The sequence below is a fragment of the Eschrichtius robustus genome, chromosome 7 (genome assembly GCF_028021215.1).
Source record: "Eschrichtius robustus isolate mEscRob2 chromosome 7, mEscRob2.pri, whole genome shotgun sequence".
NCBI classification, from domain to species: Eukaryota; Metazoa; Chordata; class Mammalia; order Artiodactyla; family Eschrichtiidae; genus Eschrichtius; species Eschrichtius robustus.
In genome coordinates, this window is record NC_090830.1 from 80,636,320 (window position 1) to 80,660,274 (window position 23,955).

Below are 23,955 nucleotides of genomic sequence, written 5' to 3' on the forward strand. Positions count from 1 at the left end.
CAGTATTTATCCTTTTGTGTCACACTTATTTCACTTAGCATAGTGTTTTCAAGGTTTATCCATGTTTTATCATGAATCAGAACTTTATTACTTTTTATGGCTAAGTAATATTCCATTGTATGGATATACCATATTTGTTTAGCCATAATTCAGTTGATGGACCTTCTGGTTATTTCCACTTTTTGGCTTTTAAAAATAATGCTGCTATGAATATTTTTGTGTAAGCTTTTGTATGAATATGTTTTCCATTCTCTTGGGTATACACTTAAGAATGGAATTTCTGTGTTATATGTTAACTCTATGTCTACTTTTTTGAGGAACTGCAAAATTATTTTCCACAGAGACAGCACCATTTTATATTCCCACTAGCAATGTATGAGAGTTTCAGTTTCTCCACATCCTTGCCAATACTTGTTATTTTTCATTTTTAAAACTCATTTTGGTTTTTAGTTTTATTTCTCTAGTGACTAATGACATTGATTATCTTTTCATTTGCCTATTGGTCATTGTATATATTATTTAGATAACTATTCAAATCCTTTGCACATTTTTAAATTGAATTATTTATATTTTTGCTGTTGAGTTATAAGAGTTCTTTATATATTCTGGATATTAAACCTTTATGAAATATGTGATTTGCAAAAATTTTCCCCCATTCTAGAGGTTGTATTTTCACTTTCTTGAGAGTATCCTTTTTGTAAAAGTTTTATATTTTGTTGCCATCCAATTTATCAATTTTTTCTTACCTTCTTTGTGCTTTTGGTGTCATATCCAAGAAACCATTGCCTAATCCAAGGTCATAAAGACTTAACACCTATGTGTCCTTCTAAAAGTTTTGTAGTTTTAGCTCTTATATTTAAGTCTTTGATCCATTTTGAGTTAATTTTTGTATATGGTCTGCATTAGGGGGTCAAATTCATTCTTTTGCATGTGGCTATCCAGTTGTCCCAGCACTATATGTTTAAAAGACTAGAGAGTAGGCATTCTTGTCAGCTTCCTGACTTTAAAAGGATCCTATACTCTTCGATTTTTTTTTTCTAACCTAATATTTATCAGGTAAAGTTGGTTCCTATCTAATTCTGATAATCTAAGAGCTTAAATCATATAGTAGACTCTTCATTGGAATGTGAGGATATCCTAGGACCAATGCCATTCTTTTCCTTTTATTTTTTTAACATCTTTATTGGAGTATAACTGCTTTACAATGGTGTGTTAGTTTCTGCTGTATAACAAAGTGAAGCAGCTATACATATACATATATCCCCATGTCTCCTCCCTCCCACACTCCCTATCCCACCCCTCTAGGTAGACACAAAGCACTGAGCTGATATCCCTGTGCTATGCAGCTGCTTGCCACTAGCTATCTGTTTTACATTTGGAAGTGTATATATGTCGATGCTACTCTCTCACTTCGTCTCAGCTTACCCGTCCCCCTCCCCGTGTCCTGAAGTCCATTCTCTACATCTGCATCTTCATTCTTTTCGTTAGGAGTATAGTCCAGGGACCTAACCCTGGAAACAGGGGTTCAATGCTGCCTGTACCTGAACTGTCACTGAATGGGATAAAGAATAGGAACCTATCATCACCCCCGTTCACTAGAGTCACTATTCCTGAGACTTGACTGACTGATTCATATGTGTTGTGTGCCAACCTCAAATGTTTAGAAGTGGCTACGTGGGCCATTGTATTCAGAAGTCTGAGGTTTTTCTGGGGTCACTGTGATTAATCGTCTCTTGACAGGCACATAAAAAGGGAGATAGGCAGCACAGACCTGACATATTTGCCATTCTTGTCCTAGACTTTCTGTCTGTCAGATCTGTTGTACCTACTCCTTTTTGCCTTAAATTGTCCTTGGATGTAACCCCTTTCTTAATTATTGGATTTGACCAGTTCTCTGTTTGCTTGATGTTTGATCCTGACTCCTGCTGGATACATCCTCTTTAACAGTTATGTAATATAGAACAAACTGACAAGCTTTGCTAAGGTAAACATATGCCTTTGACAGTCCTGGTCTCAGGTATTCTGTTCTGTTGTCAAACTACATGTCAGACCATGTGTCAGAGGAACCTGTCCCAATTTGGAACTGAAAAATAACACTGATACGTATAAGACTCAGAATGGCAATTAGAGCCTCTGGAACAAACAATATTATAGTCAATCTCTATGTGATCCCAAGTAGGCAGTGTAAGGAAATGGCTTGCAGTGAGGAAGACAGTCCTGTTTAATGAGTCATATAGGGAATAAACTTGAAGAGTCAAATGAGGCTTTCCCATGTCCCAAAGTCTTATATGCGACATGGATTAGATATCATCTTAGGTCATGGAGAAATTCCTAGGAATGTAGTCTGTGGTACCAGTATTGCCCTTTCTGAAGGCTTAGGGATCTGCTTTTACCATCAAGGCTTCTTTTTTATCTTAAAGAACCTGGTGCCTGAAAGCTTCTGAAACACTGGATTAATTAGGATATATTTTCAGTATCAGCCAAATAGAACTTCATTTCTCTCTTACAGTATGGTCCAGACATAAGCAAGGCAGAACTGATACAGTGGTTCTACCATGTCAGGGACCCAATTCCTTCAGGTTTATTCATGTACTGTACTTACAGTCTTTGTGGTGAAGAAGATTACCTCCCTACAGCTATATTCCAGTCAGAAAAGATGGGAAAAGAAGGAGAGAGTAGCATGTTCATCCCCTTTAAGGGTATTGCCTAGGAGATATATAAAATTCTTCTGCTCTAAGTCTGTTTGCTAGAACTTATTCACTTGACTTCACCTATCATCTAAAACCTGGCATTTCTCTTACTACAGAAGAATGAGAGAATAGGTACTGGAGAACAACTAGCAGAAGTTGTTCTGAATAATATTTTGTTAAATAAATGAGAAAAGCTAAGTCAAAAGAAGACAATATGGAAATAAGTTACCCTTGATCAAGATCACCAGGTCCAAGTCTTTGGTGATCTTTAAGGAAAAGAACATGGACTGGGTTCTCCAGAGAGTCATGAACTCATATTTAAGGGATGTATCACTGTGGGGCACTCTTAGTTTTCCATCGGTAACCTGAAATATAGGATGGAATGGACATGTCTTAAATCTCTCATCTCTTCTCGCTAAGGGCTATCAGAAGAGGTGCTTCTATTACCTAAGAGGAGGGATCATCAGTTGCTTATTCTGCCTAAGGGCAGAGTTCCCACTTACCTGAAAGCTACATTATAGAAGAAATATATTAGTATAGTAGACACTACCTGTATTCACCAATATCTGTTTTTTTTTTTTTTCTTTTCTGAGCTGAGGTGTGAGAAGACCCTGTGCAACTTTTCAGTTACTCTTCTTCCCAGCTGAGGTCATCTTGGAGGACACCTTGTGTTTTGCAATGGTGTAGTCACAACATCAAAGTAACTGGATTACTAGACAGCTGCCCTGGACAGTCACTCAGACCCACAGATGATACTGTTTTTTTCATGCTGTGGTGCTCAGATTTTGGGATTTCCTAGTCTATTCTGACTGTTTCATTTAGCAAGTATTTTTCAGCCTCTAGGTATGAACAGGAACAGAGCCGTCAATTATGGAGTCCTGGAATGAATTGAAATAGGAAATGTCTCTGCTCAGGTACCTTATAATGTAGCTAAACTGTCCAATTACAGCAATGTGAGGATAATCGTAAGCCAAGTCTAATATAGAACTGTGTTCTTAAAAGAGTGATTAGTGTTGGATGTGGTTCATCTGGGAAGACTTCCTCTAAGAGAGAGGAAAAAAAAAATCACTTTCTCCATCTGTGCTGGAGGAAAGTAACTCAAACACAGTCAGGAAAAGTGGATTTATACAACGTAAATGGCTAAACCTGACAGCCTCTGGCCGATTGAAAGTGTCAGTGTTATCATGCTTAGGTCAGTGGGGCCCTTTAACTTCTTGTCGGAGTTGTTCCTCCCAGAAAGCACAGCAACCAGCCTTCTCTAAGGGCTCAGAAGCCCTGGAGGGCATCTCTTTGGGCCCCAGTAGCTTGCAGCAAGCTCATGGGTGTTGGGAACTCATAGTTATGCATTTCATTTCTCTTGTATGGACAAAACAGATTGTTCCCTTCCTGAATCAGAGTGAGCTGAAGACCTTTCCCACTTCTTCCTGCTAAACTTCTTTATTTCCTGTATAAAGAAAGCCTTCTAAACCAGGCCCCGGTGACCTCTCCCTTCCTACAGACTAATGGTAGGTCTAGACTCTACTCATGACTTTCTGTAAACCACCTTCAATCATTATGTATATTTTTAGGTGTCTGTTCTATATACTTCTCCAAATTTAAGGCCAGGAAGTACATGGTCCTGTGATTTTTAGCTTGAGTCCTTAGCTCAGGGTCTTGCAAAATGAAAACTGATATTATTTTTTAAAGAGGCAGTGCTACTAAGAAGTAATAGAAGACATTATTAGAAATGGCAAAATCAGTAACACGTCACCACCATTAATATTACTAAGGATGCAACCGTTTTAAAAAATAGATTCAATGGATTGACTCATTGAATATCAAAGCTGCAAGACACCTTGAAGATTGTGTTGAATTCTCATCTACTGCCACTGGATGTGCATTAAAAATGTTATTACTCCCAGTAATCCAGCAATTCCCACACACAGCTGTATGTCCTAAAGAATCTTGCATGTATGCATACGGTGACATTTATAAGGATGTCCATTATAACACTGTTCTGTGGAAAACTGGAAACAAAATAGATGTCCATTAATAGGGGATTAGATAAAATGCAGTCTATGCATGAGGTGGAATTCTAGACAGAAGTTAAAATGGATCAATGGGAAGAGAGCTTAAAGTCACATGGTAAATAGAAAATATATAAGTTATCATGCCATTTATTATCAAAACAATCTTGTTTCTGGATAAGCATACATGGTGAAAACTTTAAAAATTAATTTCTGTACTTTATATTTTAATTTGGAAAAATATATTTTAAACCCTTTATGCTAAAACTAAAACAACCATCTAACATTCTTATTTTCAAATGAAGAAACTGACATCAAGAGTTGTGCTGGCTGTGTGGACAGTGTTTGGGCCCTACTTTGAACAAAACAAATGTTAAAAATTTTCTGAGATTATCAGGGAAATTTGAACACTGGCTAAATATTTGATATCAGAAATTGTAAATTTTATAGGTGTCATAATGATGTTGTGATTATATGTCTAAAATTTAGAAGTCCTTATCTCTTAGAGATACCTAGCCATATGTATGGAAGAAATTGTATGATATCTGAGATTTGTTAAAAAGAAATCTGCTTGAGAGAAGAGCAAATGGATGGAGGTGGGTATAGTAGAAATAAGATTAGCTGTGTGTTCACTTATGAATACTTGGAGGTTCATTATACTATAGTCCCTATACTTATGAATACAATTTTTTTTGGAAATGCCCCAAATAAAAAGTTTTAAAGATCGGCCTTAAAAACAAAACTAGGTTCTAGAATCAGTACTTTTCTTCATAATACATCCCACTGAGAGCATAAATAGCTAGACTCCCTTGATTATTCAGAATAAGCAAGGGTACCTAAGCAGGTTTTATGGAAAATGATTTTCTTGCTAGAGAAAGTTTCACACAAAGAGTAATATTTATATATCAAAAGTAGTCCAAAGTTGAGCCATCAGTTCTTGCTGAGGAGTATCTGGGATTTCTTTTTCTTTCCAAACATGCCACAGTAACAAAGCCACGTGACTGAGTGTGTGGGGCCTGAAATATCTGTAGGCAACCATGGAGGGGTGGGAGGTTCCTCATTCCAACTTTATGATGTCCTGAGAAACTGTTGCGATAAGAGGAAAGGCTAAAAAAATAAATGAGAGATAACTGAGATAATGGAAAAAACCAGAGGGAAACAAGACAACACTCCACTCTTTGGCTTGAGAAATTTATTATGCCAAGGAAGATAAATTGGAGAAGCATGAAAAGGGAAGGAGATCTTGTCTCTCTGCTTCATGTATTTCTCTTTAAGTGAATGAGCAATAATACAGAAATAAAAGAGTTCAAAACAGAGCTGTGTGCTCAGCCTTGTTCATGGTTCCTAATGGTTTTCAACTTTGGCAGAAGCCTCACGTGTTGTACTTGAGCAGTTTTCTTGATTTTGAATTATACCTGTAATTCATCCTGATCCGAATGTAGCTGGGGAGCCAGCATCCATTTGCCAGTCAGAAATGAGAATGCCAGTCATGTGCTGACAACAGGCTTCCTTCTACACATCAGAAATGCCTATGGTGTCATCAGTTTGGACAGCTTTGGGAAGCAAACAAAACTTGTGAAATCAGTTGCTTGGAGTAATCTTGGCCAATAAATTGTCATATTACATATTTTCTCTTCCTACCAGGCTGTTCTAGTATTAGAAAGACACAGTCCAAGATCATCAAACTAAAATACATGCAACAAATGATGATGGGGGGGGGGGGGGGCGCTGATGAGGCCAGGGGTCTGTAAGTGTCCACCTGTCCTTCTTGCCTTATCTTTTTTTTTTTTGTTTTTAAAAAGAGTTTGTATTTTAGAGCAGTTTCAGGTTCACAGAAAAATTGAGCAGAAGTTATAGAGAGTTCCCAGGTACCCCAAAGTCCATGGTTTACATTAGAGTTCACTCTTGTACATGCTATGAGTTTAGAAAAATGTATAATGGCATGTGTCCATCATTATAACAGACAGATATATTTAACAGATATTTTCTTACTTTACACAGTCATCTGTAATTCCCTTTTTCACTAAATATCTGTTTAGGTCCATATAGACCCACCTTACATTTTGATAACATTATAGAATCTCATGAACATCTGTACTTTAATTAGAAATACTTTATTGATAGACATTTAGTTTTTTAGTCTACATATTTTATCACAAAAAGGGTACAGTAAATATTCTTGCTCATATATATTGCCATTTCATGTCCAAAGTTCTGGAGATCATATGTATAACGTTTAGGTAGTACAGTAAAAAGATCACTATCTTTAGAACCATAAACATTTTTCTTTCAATTACAGTTGCATCATTTGCAATTTAAACAACTTCGACCAAGTGAAACTATAGTTTCATCATCAATAAATTGGTGGTAATGATAATCTCTTCACAGGATTCTGAAGATAGAATGACGTATATAAAGTTTATTTTATTTTATTTTTTTTCTATTTTTATTTTTACTCATTTATTTTTTAACATCTTTATTGGAGTAAAATTGTCTTACACCTTTTGATGGGACAGAGGAAGATGAAGGGGAATGAGATAGCACCAGAGTTGGTGCCTTAGAAGATTTAACCAAAAGAAGAGCCCTTGCTGTTGCCAGTGCCTCTCAGTGAAGGCCACGGGGGGAAAATCAGATTCCAGCACTCTCTTTTTTTTTTTTTTTTTTTTTTCTCTGTTTTTAAATAGCAGCTGAGTTTTAGTTCAAGATTCAGAGAGCTTACTTTTTTTAGGGTGTAAAAATATTCTTCGATAACAACATTTACAGTCTTGGCTCACTGTTTCTTTGACTTTACTTCTAAATAACCCCAGCTGACAGGTCATTCCTGTCAGTCAATCACATGTGGGTTTTCTTAAGTTGAAGCTAATAACCCAGAATGTTTGTCAGTCCTGTGTGTTGCTTGTGTGTCCTTAAGTTTTGTTAAGGTACTCAGTGTTGTGGTGTGTACTTTGGGATAGAACTAAATTGTTGTGGGTCGATGCTTTCAAGAAACAGCCTTTTATAAGGACAAGTTGTTTGTTTAGGAAGGTAGATAGGTATGTAGGTAGGTAGGTAGGTAGGTAAGTGGATGGATGGATGGGGGCAGGGAGGGAAAGAATGGAGGGAAAGAGGGAGGGAGAGGGAAAAGAGGTAGAAAGAGAAGGGGCAAGACCACCAGCAGAGTCAGACAAACCCATGGGTTCCAATTCTGGACCCACCATTCACTAGCCCTATGAATTTGGGCAGTTTATTTAGCAAACCTCTTTGAGCCTCAAGTTACTTACTTATGTAGAAAATGCAGATAATAATAGCTGTCTTGCTGGGTTGTTATGAGGATTATAGGTAACGGTACTTTTGTTAAACATAAGAAAATGAAAGGGAAGGATAATGTATTTTTAAAATGAAAAACTTTCCCCCAAAGCAAATATGTTCATAGTTATGTCATTATAATTCCAGGTTTTAGTTTTATGAGAAAGTTCAGAAAAGGCCAAAAGACAGTTCCCCGGTCCCAAATAAACACATGGGAAATTATGTTAATAACAAACTGTGAGTTTCTTGTAAGAGTAGTGACATTATTGGAACATAAATGGCAGCTCAGTCAGCATCTCCTTGTAACTATATCAAAGAAAGACAGTTGTAGCTTTGTTCTAGCTTGGGGTTTAGCTGCTTGTTGATGGATATTATCATTTTTAATGTCCGTAAATAATGCGATGTCAGATAAATGGCCTATTTCTTTTCTGTGGATAAGGCTCATTTATCTTTAGGGAGCTTGAGTGAGTAGAGAAATCTGAGCAGGACCAAGTGTTTCTGAATATGCAGGATGGGAAATATCTTATTAACCCTACTTAATGTGAGTCCCAGCCAGTTGGGTTCGATTCTAAATGTATGTCTGATAAATCAGTGAAAGTGTGTGCTTTTACCGTTGACTGTGTCTTACTGATTGGAGAGAAACAGAAAGTAAACATTTTTTTCAAGTTGAAGAAAATGATACTGCTCATGAAGCATACTGCACAATTAGTATCTAGAAGACATCTTTCCATAAAACGCATACCTGGCGCAAGCCAATCTATCGCTACTTTGAGAAATCATAATGGTATAAAATTAAAGATCAGAAAGATGTGTTTTAATTGATTTTACTGTTAATAGCTTTGGGGATCACAAAAATAAGAAATATAGTAGTGTTAAAGAAGTTCTGGAATCATAAGAGATTCTCATGATTTTGATTCCCGGGCCAAAATGTCTGATTCCTCCTTACGATAACCACTGAAAAGCCCATATGTTTTATTTCTGAGGATTACTCTCATGAACCCATTGTCTCTGTCTTGTAATGTAAATGACTATACATTTAGCTAAAGCCATGGGAATGCCATCTTCTGTGATGGGAGATATAGTCAAGGCAAAATGAGGACCATTTGCTTTTCTGGAGACTATCAAATAGGGTGACAGTCATCCCGCTGAGTTTTTCTTAATGCAGTAAAGATCACTTTGGGGCATGTCCTTAAAAATCCCTCTAGAGCTTTCTAGGGCCATTCATGGAATCTCAGAGAACCAAGGCTAGGTGTTTCTCTAGAGATCACTTAATGCAAATATCTAATTTTTTTTGTGATGAGAAATCAGAGGTAAGGAATTTGCTCTAGGTTACAAGGTGAGTTTGCAGTGTAGGAGACTGAATACAGAGACTCTTTGTCTTTACTAAGAGTTATGTTTTATCAGATATTGAAATGTCTGCTAGTGATTTGATGATTTAAAATCTGTTTGAAAATTTTACAGGTTTATTTTTGTCAATTTCATCAACTTATAGAGTTGGCAGGGAGGGTAGGGTGGGTATTTATTTTACTCTCCAATGAGTAGTGTCCACAAAGACAGTCTGTCCACCTGTTTATCTAGAATAGGGGTCAGCAAACTAAAGCCCATGGGCCAGATATGACTAGTGGCCTCTTTTTGTACATCTGAGCTAAGAATGGTTTTTATATTTTTTAAAGATTGTTTAAAAAAATAGCAAAGAAGAACATGTGGTGAAGACTATATGTGGCCCACAAAGCCTCAGGTATTTACTCTCTGGCCCTTTACAGAAAAGTTTTGCTGATCCCTGGCTAGAATATTCAGAGAAGGAGGCTCTGTGACCTTCCTTGTAGGTAACACGATACTTTTTTGTTTTGTTATTTTATATTTTTAAAATTAGCATCATAGGTTGCAGGAAAATAGAGGACCCAATTTGAAAGGGTATCTATTTAGGGTAGATAGAAAAAACTTAAGGAAAAGTTTTTTGACCTCTGGAATAATCCACCTGCTTTATGAATTATAAATTCAATACCGAGCTGAACCGTGCTCAAATGTCTCTCTCTTCTTCCACAAAATTTTGCTGACTTTTTAGCCACAGGATTTTGAATTATATAGTTTCTCACCAAACCACATCCATTTCCTGAACCACCTCAAAATAGTTTGTGCTCCAGGAAAATCTGGTTAGGGAGTTCATGTACCACATTACTGGGAACCCATCTGGGTCATGCTGGGTTTCCCATGTCGATTAGGAGACCATGCTTTGGTGCCTGTACAGAAAATGTGCCTACGGGTAGAATTATGTGCTGAAATCCTTGTGACTTTGGTTTCGCGAGCTGGCATTGGCTGTCTTCAGCTTCCTTGCCTCCCTTCCTTCTTTAGTGTTTTGAACAACTTTGTTCAAATGTAATCATTGTTCTGGAACTTGGTGAACTTGACGATGATATTTGGCAGTTTGGTTTTTTAACAGAGTTTTTAACACATTTATTTGGACTGAAAATGGAAATACAACATCAGAAATTCCTTTAGGAAAGGATAACAGACAATTATTAAGGCACAGAAACATATTCACCTATGTATCTCTTACTGTAATGATGTTTTACTAAAAAAATTTATTGTAGCTTTGCACCGTGGCAGTATCGTAGCCAATGAGGTTTATCCGAGGCATGATTATTGCTAATCAGCTTAATCAGAAACTTTGGAAAATTGTAAAGCACTATAGAATTTAAAGAATTTTTCATTCAATAAAAAAAAATTCAGTGTTAAAGTGACCAGATCTATTTCCATATCCCTCATCCCCACATTCTTCTGCTTCACATTCTTAAATTTAGATCTTATTTTATAACATTGGCTTTGGAATTCTATGCATTCCACGAGATTCACTGTTTCTTCTTGGAGCCAAGACATAATGTAGGAAAAAACTGAAATTATAAAGGCATTCATGATAGAGATGTTTTATGAATTGTGAATGACAAGGTAGGGAGGAAAGAAAGAAATACAAGAAGGGAAAAAAATAACATGTATCACAGAAGCCGCATTATATGGGAAGTTAAGAGCTATTGATAATCCATCTCCCATTCCTTAGAGTAGCTCCCTCCAGCCTGCACCATAGTAATCCTAAAATTATTGGCAGGAAAATTTGGTACAGGTGCTGCAATTGGATAAAATCTGTTGCTGATATGATTCTTTGGCATAAAACTAGATCTTGTTGCTACAACTAGCCATTCCTCACTGTTTTCAGTTCCCAGAATAATTCAGCTCAAGGAAGTATTGACATTTATGTCTGAATCCATTCATTCTGTGAGAGGAATTTCTTTAATCCTCTTTCAGCCACAGTCTTTGGAGCCTCTGAAGTGTTCTTCCCCTCACCGATGGGAATGGCTTTTCCTGCTGCTTGTCCTGTCGGAGGTTCTCTTCTTTATCCCACTGTTGGAGCAGTCCTTCCATTAGAGCAGATAGGAAACTGGTATTAGGACTGATGATTAAATACCTGAGGCTCTGGATTAGCATTTCTGAGGAAGAAGGATGTAAGTCCATGCCTTCCTGGGAATTTTCCTCAGCAATCATCTGAGGAGACTCAGAAGCAAGGATGGTTTAACCTCTCTGGATGGTCTGTGGAGATCTAGTCTTAGCCAGAAAGTCCTCTTGGCTCATGGGTCTTGAAAGTAAGCAAGCTCAAGCTTTGGTCAAGTTCAAGTGCTCAAGGTTTTAGAAGTTAGTGAAAAAAGATTGTAGCCCAGTTTGACTAGTAGAACTGGTAGACTCAACAAATGGTTTGTAATAAGAGAAGAAACTCTTGTCATTTCTGGTGGGACAATTCTCCAGTGAGTGAGGCTGGCCCATGCATTGTAAGAGGGTTAGTCTCCCATTCATGTCCACTGACTGTAAATAGTGCTCCACAGTCACCGGAACAACTAACAACAACAACAAAAACCCACAAATTTTTAGTCATCTCCGAATGGAAAAATAATGCTTCCGGTTGAAAGCCATGTTACAGCCTCACCTCTGGACAATGACCATTTTTCCAATGAAGTTTGCTATAACCTGTGCCTGGGGATATTCAGAGAGGAAGCTGTAAGGTAAAATAATCAGGGAATTGGGCTACAGACTTTGAACCATTTGTTCGATTGATTCTGGTCTCTTGCAAATTGCAGGTCATTTTATCGCTACGCAGAGCTCAGCAGGGGATTGGGGCTAGAAGAGTAAGAGCAGTCCCGTCACCATGGGGTCCAGGAAGGTAGGGACGAGGCTGGCCAATGTGTTTTAGACTCAGAGAAACTCTGAATTTGAAGAAAACTGAAACTAATTCATCCAACCTACCACACAGTGGAGGAATGCCTTGGTAAACCGGCACATCCTTAGTATATGGCCATACATCTACCTTCAAGTCTAGGCCAGGGGGTTATAATAAGTTCCTGAAGATTCTTACACTGGGGCTCTGAGACTGGTCTCTAGGAGATATGAATTTGTTCACGGCGGACATTGGTTCATTGGTTATGAGTCAGACTGTTAGAGTTTAGTTCCTGCTTCTGCTACTAACTAGCTCTGTCTTGAGCAAGTTCCTTTACTTCTCCGGGTGTGCCTCAGTCTCCTGTCTGTAAAGTGGAGATAATATTACAAATCAATCTCACAGGTGCTTTTGGTATTCAGTGAGTTACAAGTCATGAAGTGCTTAGAAAAGTACCTGGGACTTAGTAAACATAACATAAATATTAGCTGTTATTATTGTATGTACTAAATTCAAGATCAGATTAATATTTAGTTTTGTCTCATTGATAGAAATACATTTACTTCCTATGAGGTGGCAAAAAGTCTGTGTTGATTTGTGCAGCTACATCTGTACCTAAAGAGGGAAGCTGGTTTTAAGACCTTTTGTCCTTAAATTTGTAGCCTGGCTTTCTTTCTTCTTTGTTTAATGGAGTATTTTTTTCACTTTACTAAGATATAATTGATATAATTGACTTACTGTATAAGCTTAACGTGTACAACATGTTGATTTGATAGATTTGCAAAATGATGACCACCTCAGTGTTAGGTAACACCTCCAACACGTCACATAATTATTATTTCTTTTTTGTGGTGAAAACATTTAAGATCTCTCTTATTAACTTTCAAGTATATAATACATTAATGTTAAATATAATCACAGTGCTGTACATTAGATCCCCAGAACTTATCTGTCTTTGAACTGGAAGTTTGTACTCTTTTTTTAAAAATTATTTATTTATTTATTTATTTTTATTTATTTATTTATTTATTTATTTATGGCTGTGTCGGGTCTTCGTTTCTGTGCGAGGGCTTTCTCTAGTTGCGGCAAGTGGGGGCCAGTCTTCATCGCGGTGCGCGGGCCTCTCGCTATCGCGGCCTCTCTTGTTGCGGAGCACAGGCTCCAGACGCGCAGGCTCGGTAATTGTGGCTCATGGGCCCAGTTGCTCCGCGGCATGTGAGATCTTCCCAGACCAGGGCTCAAACCCGTGTCCCCTGCATTGGCAGGCAGATTCTCAACCACTGCGCCACCAGGGAAGCCCCCTGGAAGTTTGTACTCTTTGACCAACATCTTCCCCTTTCCCCTATTCAACACTTTCTGGTAACCACCATTCTACTTTCTGTTTCTGGGAGTTTAGCTTTTTTAGAGTCAACATATAAGTGGTATCATATTGTATTGGTCTTTCTCTGTTTGGCTTATTTCACTTAGCATAATGCTTTCAAGTTCCACCCACGTTGTTGCAAATGGCATGGTTTCCTTCTTTCTCGTGGTTGAATAATATACCATTGTGTGTGTGTAATAATATATGTATGTATATGTATTTGTCTATATATACATATATATCTCACATTATCTTTATCCATTCACCTGTTGATAGATACTTAGGTTGTTTCCCTATCGCGGCTATGGTGACTAATGCTGCAATATACATGGGAATGCAGATATCTCTTCGATATCCTGTTTTCATTTTCTTTGGATATATACCCAAGAGTGGGATTGCTGGATCATATGGTAGTTCTCTCTTTACTTCTTTGAGGGAACTCCATACAGTTTTCCATAGTAGATGAACCAATTTACATTCCCACCAACAGTGCACAGGGTTCACTTTTTTTTATATCCTCACCAACACTTGTTATCTTTTGTGTTTTTAATGATAGCTGTTTTAACTGGCATGAGGTGATATCTCATTGTGGTTTTGATTTGCATTTCCCTGATGATTAGTGATGTTAAGCTTTGTTTCATGTACCTTTTGGCCATTTGTGTGTCTTCTTTGGAAAAATGTCTTTTCAGTTCCTCTGCCCAATTTTAAATTGGATCATTTGGAGTTTTTTGTTGTGATACACCACATTAATAGAATGGAAGATAAAAATCACATGATGATCTCAATAGATGCAGAAAAAGCATTTGACAATATATAACATCCTTCCATGATTAAAAAAAAATACTCAACAAATTGGGTATAGAAGGAACACCTCAACATAATAAAGGTCATATATGACAAACCTATAGCTGACATCATACTCAATGGTAAAAGGTTCAAAGCTTTTCCTCTAAGATCAGGAACAAGATGAGGGTGCCCACTCACACTGCTCTTATTCAATATAGTACTGGAAGTCTTAGGCAGAGCAATCAGGTCAGGTAATACAAAGACATCCAAGTCAGAAGTGAAGAAGTAAAATTGTCTTTGTTTGCCGATGATATGCTCTTATATGTTGAAAATTCTAAAGACTACCAAAAACTGTTAGAACTAATCAATGAAATCAGTAAAGTTGCAGTATACAAAATCAACATACAGACATCAATTGCGTTTCTATACACTAACAATGAAATATCTGTAAAAGAAATAAAGAAAATAATCCTATTTACAGTAGCATCAAAAATAATAAAATACTTAGGAATAAATTTAATCAAGGGGGTAAAATATCTGTATACCACAAACTTAAAAGGCTGTGATGAAAGAAAGACACAGACTAATGTAAAGATATCCCACATTCATGGATTAGCAGAATTAACACTGTTTAAATGTCCATGCTCTGTCTATCAATATTCCAATGGCATTTTCCACAAAAATAAGAAAGGCAATCCTAAAATTAGTATGGAACCACAGAAGACTCTGAATAACCAAAGCAATTCCGAGAAAGGACAAAGCTGGAGGCATCACACTTCCTGATTTCAAGCTATAGTGCAAAGCTATTGTTATCAAAACCAGATGGTACTGGCATAAAAATAGATACATAGACCAATGGAACAGAATTGAGAAACCAGAAATAAACATTCACATGTACAATCAGCTAATATTTGACAAAGGAGCCAAAAATACAAATGGGGGAAGATAGTCTCTTCAAGAAATGGTATTAGAAAGATGAGATAATCACATGCAGAAAAAATGAAATTGGACCCTTATCTTACACCATTAACAAAAATTAACTGAAGATAAGGAATGGATAAAGAAGATCAATATAGACAATGGAATATTACTCAGCCATAAAAAGGAATAAAATTGAGTCATCTGTAGAGACAAGGATAGACCTAGAGACTGTCATACAGAGTGAAGTAAGTCAGAAAGAGAAAAACAAATATTGCACACTAATGCACATATGCAGAATCTGAAAAAAATTGGTAGAGACGATCTTATTTACAAAGCAGAAATAGAGACACAGACGTAGAGAACAATCATATGGATACCAAGGGGGAAAAGTAGGGGGATGAGTTGGGAGATTGGGATTGGCATATATACACTATTGATACTATGTATAAAACAGATAACTAATGAGAACCTACTGTACAGCACAGGGAACTCTACTCAGTGCTCTGTGGTAACCTAAATGAGAAGGAAATCCAAAAAAGAGGGGATATATATATATATATATACACATAGCTGATTCACTTTGCTGTACAGTATAAACTAACACAATATTGTAAAGCAACTGTACTCCAATTAAAAAAAAATTAACTGAAGATGGATTAGAGACTTGAGCATACAACCCAAAACGATAAAAATCCTAGAAGAAAACAGGGAACAAGCTCCTTGATATCAGTCTTGGCAATGATTTTTTAGATATGACACCAAAAGCCCAAGCAAACAAAGCAAAAATAAGCAAGTGAGACTATATCAAACTACAAAGAAACTACAAAATGAAAAAGCAACCTATGGAATGGGAGAAAACGTTCGCAAGCCATATATCTGATAAGAAATTAATATTCAAAGTAGCCTGACTTTCATGTTGTACTTGCCCTTTAGATGACACTGTCTTTGGGCCTTTCAGAAAGAGAAAAGAAAGAGACCCTGCTCCTCCTGCTTCCTTTAGGTGGTTAGGCTAGAGTTAATAGGAAGCTTGCCAAACTCATGATCATCCCTCCCCACTGCCCAGTGCTCTGACCATCACTTCCAAACTAGTCAGCAAGTGGAAAAAATGAAGGGGAAGAATTTGAAATGTAACCACAAGCAGTGAGTCCTGGAGCCAGTGCATGATCCTTCAAGGAGGCGCTTGCCTTTAGGGTGCGGTGCCAAAGTCTCCTTAGTAAGTATATCTTCAAAAGTGGGCAGTGAGATGTCTGTTGGTGGCCATGGAGTAGTAACAGGGACTAGATCCACCCTCCTGCCCTACAGAATTTAAAAACTCACACAATATGTGTAACAACAAATGGCAAACATTGGACAATCAGTAGCTCAGAACATTGGTTTCCATGAGAAAGAACAATCAGGGTGAGCCCTACACTTGCCCCAGCCTGCTGTCTAGAGAGTGGATCCAAGCTGGAGCACAGGGAGGGCAAACTCAAGAAGAAGCTGCTAGTCTTCCTGTGTTAAGAAGGCAGTTGAGAATTAGGGGAGACCAAAGTGGCCAGAATCCCCAGAGAAGAATAGGAGAAAGAAGAGAGTTGATGGAGAGGAGAGAGCTGCACAGAGAGGAAGCTCTAGAGATTTTTACAAAGGATTCCTCTGCTGATTGCAGCTGAGTACTTAACGGATCAAAGCGTGGTGTGCAGAAACTACTGGAAGTTCGGGAAAGAACCACAGGAAGAGAATAGGCAGGGCAGCCCTTGGAGCTCTCACAGGGCCTGATGTAGTGCTCTTCCCAGTAACTAGAGTAGAAAAATCATAATATACAGGGCACCCAGTAGAGCGCTCAGGAAGGTATTGCCTGAGTAGTAGGACAGAATTAAAGACGGCTCTGGTTCCACCCAACAAAACTTGAAAGCAAGCCTCAGAAGGACCAAACTGTTTACAAGTAACTGTGTCCCATGGGAGGAGAGAGGGGGGAGCTCAAGAATAACACAGAAACATCCAGCCCCCAGCAAGATCAACTTTACGATGTCTGGCATCCAATGAAATATGGGAAATATGACCCCTAATGAGGAGAAAAATCTATTGATAGAAACAGACATAGGTGATATAATTAGCAAACAAAGGTATTAAAATAGTTATAGCTGCGTTCGATGTTCCTAATGAGGTAAAGGAAAGCATGAGCATCCTAAGATGTGATATGGAAGATAGGAAATAATACCCAAAGCAAACTCCTCGAGATGAAAATGCAATGACAAAGTGAAAAATACATTGGGTAAGATTAACAGCAGAGCAGACAATAGCAGAAGAAAGCATTAGTGAACCTGACGGTATAGCAATAGAAACTATTCAGAATGGAACACAGAAAGAAAAATCACCGAAGAAAATGAACAGAGAAACCTTGAGCTATGGAACAACTTCAAGCAGACTAATATGCCTGAATTAGAGTTCCAAAGTTATCAGGAGAAAGAAAGTAATAAAGGTACATGCAGTAATCAATGAAATAGAAAAGAGGAAAGCAAAAGAGAAAAATCAATGAAAACAGAGGCTTGTTTTTCTTGAGAAGGTTAATAATAAACATCTAGCCAGACTTATTAAGAAAATAAGAAAGAAGGTTCTGATTATCAACATTGGAAATGAAAAAGGAAACATGACTAATGTTAAAATGTAATTAGGAAATATTAGGAACAATTTTATGCCAATAAACTTGATAACTTGGATGAAATGGACAAATTCCTTCAAAGACACAAACTCCTGAAGCTCTCTCAAGAAGACATAAACTGAATAGCCATATATTTTTAAAATTGAATTTGTAGTTAAGGACCTTTCCCACAAAGAAAACTCCAGATCTAAGATAACTTCACTGGTGAATTCCATTAAACATTTAATGGAGAACTAATGCCAATTCCTTAAAAACGTTTCTAGGAAATTAAAGAGGAGCAAACACTTTTCTATTCGTGTGTTAATAATCAGCATCATGCTGATACCAAAACCAGAACAAAGTATTATGAGAAAAGTCTGGGCCCTCACGAACAAAGATACAAAAATTCTTTAAAAATTTTTGTAAATCAAATCCAACAATACATAGAATGAATAATAATACATCATGACCAAGTGGGGTTACTTTTTGCAGTGCAGAGTTGTTTTAACATTCTCAGTGTGGGCAGGGATCCTTCATTAAAAGGAGAAGTTTTTGTTCTCTATCTTGTTCTCATGCTTGAAGAGCACTGAACATTCCTTCTTGCTGTGATGGACAGGGAAAGACCTCAAGTCCTTGGGGACCTGCTAATGGTCTAAGCAGAATGAACCTGTTCTCATGGCCTAAACTTTTAACTGTAGGGTAGCAGGATGGCAACATTCTAGCACCCATCATCCCTTAGCCAGTGTCTGAGATTTGGGGCTCGTGAAGGGAGCATGGGTTTTGGAGACCATTGGTTCAAGCCCAGGCTTCACCATTACTTAATATCTCCGTGCTCTAGAGATATCATGAGGGTTAAGGTTGTTCTGAGGCTTAGAAGTCAAATACGTAAAGCACTTCGCCCATAGCAAGCACACAGTACGTGTGGTTGGGGAGATAGTTCATTTTGTTGAGACACTATACCATGATGGTTAAGAGTTATGGTTCTGGATGAAGACAATTTGCACTCTAGCCCCAGCTCTGTGACATATCTCTTTGTGAGCTCTTGCCTGATTCCCTAGTCTTTGAAATAGACTCACAGTACTATCTCAAAGAGTTGTTGGGAGGTTCCTTTGAATTAATACATGTATAGTTCTTGGAACAGTGCCCTGCAGACAATAAGTGCTCTGTAAGCATTAGCTATGATTATTAAAGTTATTTTTGTTTCTTTGGCCACTGCTATTGCCACTGTTGTCGTTGACCAGGCAGCTAAGGCTTTGAAATCCTAGTAAGAAATGAACCTGGCAAGGGAGATTCACAAACGAGGTGGGGACCACAGGTAACAGTCATGGAGCCCTTGAGTTTGCTCAGCCTCCGGTTGCAGACAGACCCTCCTGGCCTTGACGGAACAGGGAGAGGTGAATAGCTGCACCTGGGGAACGAACTGTGGGGGGCCAGGAGCAGGGCAGGCCCTGACAACAATCTCTCTTGGAGACAGGGATATTTTGGTTAAAGACATGGCTGGTCGGTGTTGGATCGTCCTGAACGATGATGGATGCGGTGTGAATGGTGACCTGGGCTATAATTGAGAACCAGGTGGCCCCGTCGGCAGGTGATGGCACCTGAATGACAGTGTGACAGGGAGCAGAAACAGGGCCGCGGCTAGCCGCTCTGCTTGCCACGGTGACAAGCACTGCGCAGATTTCCACCCGCTGAGAGCAAGCCTGGCCGGGGGAGGCCCGCTAGACGGTGTGCTGTGTGCTACCGGTTTCTTTCAGCACTCCCTATTTTGCCATTCATAGCCTCTTGCTATTAAGCAGACAGAACAGCTCATATCCTGTGGACAGATGATAGATCTGTCATCTTTCTGAAGAAAAAAATCATTTGTCTTCCACAGGTGTATGGGCTTCCTTCTCAAGCCAGCAGGTCACATGACACTTTTCAACACTCTCTTCTGTACCAGCTTGGCATCCAGCGTCTATCAAAAGGGAAATCTCTCACATGCAATTATGACAGAAAATAAAGGCGATGAAGTGGTGTGTACCAAGAAGGGATGAGATCAGAGGGCGGTAATGAAAACTGATAACAACAGAAGGGCAGCTTCAACTCCAGAAGTTGTGGAGGACTGCTTAGGACCTGACACTGCTTGGGGGCGCACACAACCAGTGTAAGTGCAGAGGCTACAGATAAAATCACAGGCACGCAGTCTCTTAACATAATAAATTGCTGGGCTGACTGTAACCCAAGAGGGGTTATAGGTAGTGTGCAATTGTAGCAAAGCGATGCCGAGGTACCTCATTCCCAATAATTCACACAATATGTGTTTCTTCCATTGCCATCCATTTAATGGCACCATTTCAGACCTCTGAAAGTCTAGTTTATATATTGAGGGTGATTTTCCAATAGGATCTTCCGGAGCCCAGGGCCTGGACACCCAAAGGCTTATGTTTCTGTTGAACTCTGGGAGGTCACGGGGAAAAGCACAGCCTGTTGAAGTTTATGAATGAGGTTCCTTATAGTGGGAGACTTCGCAGTCATGCAGCGTGCCCATCTCAGCGGCAGCCTTTTTAATTGGAGAAGAATTTCTCTACCTGCCAAGTACATTTCCTAGCAGCTGTTATCATCTTGAAAGTATGTATCACATGCCAGCATTTCAAATCCCAGAAAGTGGCTTGCCCAGGTCAAGTTAGCAGAGGTTTTAGATTTTATATCCAATCTCTTCTTTTGGAAGACTACAAAAAAAGCCAACTATTTTCCACTAATTGCGAGTAAACCAGGGTGAGTTGATTAAAAAAGCACTCTTAATTATAGATTACTTAGAAGGAAATATAATTGTGCCAGTTTCGGTGATGGTAAATCCGTTGATCCCAAGTTTTGTCAGCTAACAAAGCTAACAAAGTTTTGTCAGGTATCTTTCTGTAGTAAACAGAAGTTCAACTATTTGAAAGTGGCTCATTTTTCTAAGTAGGTTAAACATTCTTCCTGTTCTCTCATATTTTGTATTGGGAGGATGCGTAACCCTTTGCCCCTTTTGCAAATGTAAAGACAACTGAGAGAGTGCCCAGTTTCACAAGTAATAAGGCCTATATCAGTGAGGATGAGGGGATAAGGAAAGGAAACCAGCATTTGTCAAATGCCTGCCATCTGATTTAACTTCACGTTCACATAAAAAACATTTGATGGAGATGATATAAATATTTTCCGGATGAGGAAATCAAATGAAGTAAGTTGGCTGAAGTTTGGCAGATGGTGATAAAACTGGCATTGGGGCTTCCCTATTGGCACAGTGGTTAAGAATCCTCCTGCCAATGCAGGGGACACGGGTTTGAGTGAGCCCTGGTCCGGGAAGGTCCCACATGCCATGGAGCAACTAAGCCCGTGCGCCACAACTGCTGAGCCTGCGCTCTAGAGCCCATGAGCCACAACTACTGAGCCCTTGAGCCACAACTACTGAGCCCGCCTGCCACAACTACTTTAGCCCGCACGCCTAGAGCCCATGCTCTGCAACAAGAGAAGCCACCTGCAATAAGAAGCCTGCACACCACCACGGAGAGCAGCCCTGCTCGCCGCAACTAGAGAAAGCCCGTGCGCAGCAACAAAGACCCAACGCAGCCAAAAATAAGGAAATAAATAAATTTATTTAAAAGAAAGAAACAAACAAACAAAAAAACTGGCATTGGATTCCTGTTTTTATCTAGCCCCCCGGTTGGCATTCTGCTCCCTTCACTTTCCCATACTGCTTTACCCACCTGCGCTGTTTGTCATAGGCTGTCTAGCTCTAACCAAAGGCTACTGGTCTAGTAGCACCAGATGCTTAGGCAGATGTGTTCTGTTAGCAACCATAATGGAGGTTTCTGAATGAAATGTCAATCTGCTTCCCAGAGGAATGGTGGTCCTTGCAACCCTATGTTTTTGCAGCCCTCAAGAACTCTATATTAGAAATACAGGCAGTCATTCTCTAAAGTTCTCACTGGGTTTGAGTGAGTAACGTGTCTTGCAGAAGACTTTGTGTTGAGCCAGACTGACCACGGGGAGGACTGTCTGTTTACGTTTGAATCAGTAGGGATAGAAGGGGGTCAGAAATGCTTCCTGGTGCAGATTCTTACTCTCATTGGTTACTGTGGCCCTTAATTTTCCACCAGTGTCCCCATTATATCTTCATAAATACCGTACCCAGCTAAAATTGGATAAGTGAATCCTGGGGCATTTCTACCCATTAGTACTTAAGCATGAGATAAACCACTGGAATAGAGCAGGGGGCTCAGGAAAGATGAATTCCAAGAGGAGAAGGAAAGGAAAGCCATCAGTAGCCAAGGGAGATTCCAGAGGGTGCCGGATAGTAGTGGGGAGAGGGGAGTCCTGTGAACTTGGGGTGGGGGTGGAGGCGGGAGGACAGTAAAGAAGCTTCCCTTACTTGACAGTTATGCCTCAGGCCAGCTTTGCTTAGTAAACTCAAGGGATCATCTTGCTCACTTCAAAGGATCTGGCCCACCAGAAGAACAAAACAGGCTTTCCCTCTGTGGCAACTTGGCATTGCAGCTGTCATCACAACTGTATCCAGAAAAGCAACTTATTCAAGTGGCAGCTTGTTCCTTGAGACTTGTCTCGTCTTCAAGAAATGCCCAGTGACACCTCTTAGAGGAAGCCCCTCATTCCAGCACTGCTTGATGTTTTCTGCAGGTGACAAGTGCTGTGGGAATATGTTCCTGGGCGTAATGAACCTTGGGGTGGTGTCCACCGGTGTCTGTCCACAAGAGAACCTAGCCTGGTCTCCTTTGTTGGAAACTAGACAGAACTCCCTGAGCACGGCTCCAGAGGCACTGAAGAATTTCTGGTTGTTTCATTAGGCTTCCAAGAGCTGCTGATTGAAGACTTCATTGAAACCCACCTTTATGTTCCCACCCTCTCCATTTCCTTTGCATTTAACCCAAAGACTGCTGTTTACTGTTGTAGAATGGAGTTGGTGACGGATTTTTAAAAATGTTTCTGCAGCCTTTGGTTGCATAAAGAGAATAGGGTGCCATCCAGGAGGAAGGGGTTGGGAAGTAGAGAGGCTATTTCCAGTTCTTGCTGGTCTCCAGACCTGGAATTTGTAGAACCTTAGACCTAGCAGGGGCTTTATTAAAGCAAGCGGACGGCCTAATTGTCAGACTCAGCAGATGAGGAAACCGAAGCTTAGAGAAATCTCACAGCAGGTCAGTGGGTAATTCCATAATTGGAATATGTTGTTCGGGTCTGCAGAAAATAGTTTAAAAAGGCAGGGACCCACTAAAGCAGGGTGACTGGATGATCAGGGGTCATATGTGGAACTTTTGAAGAACTTAGGGGTGTTTTGGCTGCAAGGAAGAAAATGCATCCAGAGGTCATAAAAACCATCTTCAGATATCTGAAGGGCTGCCCCAAGGGGTGTAAGGAGATTTATTCTTTGTAATGGAAAAGGGTATGAAATAGTTACTAGGAGATCAAGTTTGACTCCATATGAGGAAGATGTTGGTCTGCCTTCATTAAGGATCTGGAATACTTGAACGAGTAGAGAGCCTGCTGCCTTGGAGGAAGGGACTCTCCACCAAAAAACATGTTCAAGAGGGTTTGCATGCTGGGAATACTCTTTTCAAAGCTAAGGTTAATGATCAAGGTTCCCATCAGAATCCCCAAGAGTCCCCATCAGATACCACAAGGCAGTAGAATTAAGCTAGACCCTTCACGTGTCAGTTTCTGGTCAAAGCAAATCATCTGCTGAGAAATTTATTATTCTAGGTCTACCATGGACCTTGGGGTCATTTAGCTTTAGCTTTTGTAGGGCCTAGAGGGAGTAGCTTTGAAAAGAGGGCCTGCTCTGTGGATATTTTTTAGGGTAAAAGTAGAGATGTGTTAGTTTATTTTAGGGTAAGCCTGATGACAGAGGGGAAAAAAAAAAAAGTGGCACCCATGGCTGGGATACTTACTGTTAGTGTAAATGTGGCAAATCATTCCTAGGACTAAAAGATTCCTATGAGCCCAGCAGAGACCAGGCTCGAAGAGAGCCAAGGACACTGGAAGGGACTATTTAAAGAGACCTTTATAGTTACCTCTGAAATTTAAGGGCCACCAAAAAGAGGATCTGAGGCACCAGAAGG

The 23,955-nt window shown here is 39.3% G+C and overlaps 1 protein-coding gene and 1 pseudogene across 1 annotated transcript in view; both read left to right on the forward strand.

Annotated features, from left to right (window-relative positions):
• The window catches only part of LRMDA (leucine rich melanocyte differentiation associated), a 1,092,698-nt gene that overhangs the window by 709,996 nt on the left and 358,747 nt on the right, over window positions 1-23,955 (forward strand). The gene's annotated exons all lie outside the window — the stretch shown is intronic.
• LOC137767892 (U4 spliceosomal RNA) lies at window positions 10,571-10,702 on the forward strand (annotated as a pseudogene).